The sequence below is a fragment of the Tupaia chinensis genome, unplaced genomic scaffold (assembly GCF_000334495.1).
Source record: "Tupaia chinensis unplaced genomic scaffold, TupChi_1.0 Scaffold000350_1, whole genome shotgun sequence".
Lineage (NCBI taxonomy): Eukaryota > Metazoa > Chordata > Mammalia > Scandentia > Tupaiidae > Tupaia > Tupaia belangeri.
Window position 1 is genome coordinate 6,283,328 of NW_006159844.1, and position 2,079 is coordinate 6,285,406.

General features: G+C 44.6%; 1 pseudogene; it reads left to right on the forward strand.

Moving 5' to 3' along the window:
• The first annotated feature begins 778 nt into the window (after positions 1-778).
• Positions 779-2,075, forward strand: LOC102489773 (elongation factor 1-alpha 1 pseudogene; annotated as a pseudogene).
• Positions 2,076-2,079: the final 4 nt, after the last annotated feature.

Consider the following 2,079-nt stretch of genomic DNA (forward strand, 5'->3'; position numbering starts at 1 on the left):
GGACATGCTTGTGAGTGAGAGATACATACCTGAGTTTGGCCAGTGGTTTGAACTGGGGATGGGGAGGAATGGGAGATAAATTTTATTTTATTTTATTTGCAAATCTGAGCTTTATTATTAGAATGATATTGTTTCAGGACAGAATTGAGAGGTTCTCTAAAATCAACAAGTAGATCTGGGTCATACTACGTAAAGTTCCAAAGCTAAGATAACTTTAAATTTCATTGTTGACAACTTGGGGAATTACTGATTTTTTACAAAATTATTTTATTTCATTATTATTTTGACTCTTAGCAGTGGATCACTAGGCTTTTACATCAATGAAGAACGCAGCTAGAGAAAAAGAAAAAAAATTATTTTTTAAAGTTTACTATAGGGCACATGTGCTCACCAGAGAGAGGCAGAGAGAAAGAGAACAGGGATGCGAGAAAGCAAGCTGCCAGGTCCAGGACTCGAACCACTGTTGGCCATGTGAGAGTCTAGTGCCTCAACCACTGTGCCACCTGCTGACCCCAAATAACTGATTTTAAAAATATATATATTGTTTATTCATAATAGTATGTGCACACATATGGAGAGGGAGAGATAGAGAGAGAGAGAGAGAGAGAGAGAGAGAGAAACAACTTCCACCAGATCTGGCACATAACCATCCCCTCCCTCCAGTCCTCTAGCCCTTCAGATCATGGACGTATCATGTGGCCTGGCAGTGTGTTTCAGGTTGACAGGGTGGAGCCTTAAAAGGTGGTCACGCTTTTTCGCAACGGGTTTGCCGCCAGTACACAGGTGTTGTGAAAACCACCGCTAAATCAAAGCCAAAATGGGAAAGGAGAAGACTCACATCAACATCGTCGTCATTGGACACGTAGATTCCGGCAAGTCCACCACTACTGGCCACCTGATCTACAAATGTGGTGGGATCGACAAAAGAACCATTGAGAAATTTAAGAAGGAGGCTGCTGAGATGGGAAAGGGCTCCTTCAAATACGCCTGGATCTTGGATAAACTAAAAGCTGAACGTGAGCGTGGTATCACCATTGATATCTCCCTGTGGAAATTTGAGACCAGCAAGTATTATGTGACTATCATCGCTGCCCCAGGACACAGAGACTTTATCAAGAACATGATTACAGGCACATCTCAGGCTGACTGTGCTGTCCTGATTGTTGCTGCTGGTGTTGGTGAATTTGAGGCTGGTATCTCCAAGAACGGGCAGACCCATGAACATGCCCTTCTGGCTTACACACTGGGAGTGAAACAACTAATTGTTGGTGTTAACAAAATGGATTCTACTGAGCCACCCTACAGTCAGAAGAGATATGAAGAAATTGTTAAAGAAGTCAGCACCTACATTAAGAAAATTGGCTGCAATCCCGACACAGTAGCGTTTGTGCCAATTTCTGGTTGGAATGGTGACAACATGTTGGAGCCAAGTGCTAATATGCCATGGTTCAAGAGATGGAAAGTCACCCATAGAGATGACAATGCCCGTGGAACTACACTGCTTGAAGCTCTGGATTGCATCCTGCCACCAACTTGTCCAACTGACAAGCCCTCATGTCTGCTCTCCAGCATGTGCACAAAATTGGTGGCATTGGCACTGTCCCTGTCGGCCGAGTGGAGACTGGTGTGCTCAAACCTGGTATGGTGGTCACCTTTGCACTAGTCAATGTGACAACTGAAATCAAGTCGGTTGAAGTGCACCATGAAGCTCGGAGTGAAGCTCTTCCTGGGACATCGTGGGTTTCAATGTGAAGAACGTGTCTGTCAAAGATGTGTGATGTGGCAATGTTGCTGGTGACAGCAAAAATGACCCACCAATGGAAGCAGCTGGCTTCACTGCTCAGGTGATTATCCTGAACCATCCAGGCCAAATCAGTGCTGGCTATGCCCCTGTACTGGATTGTCACACAGCTCACATTGCTTGCAAATTTACTGAGCTGAAGGAAAAGATTGATCGCTGTTCTGGTAAAAAGCTGGAAGATGGCCCTAAATTCTTGAAATCTGGTGATGCTGCCATTATTGGTATGGTTCCTGGCAAGCCCATGTGTGTTGAGAGCTTCTCTGACTATCCTCCTCTGG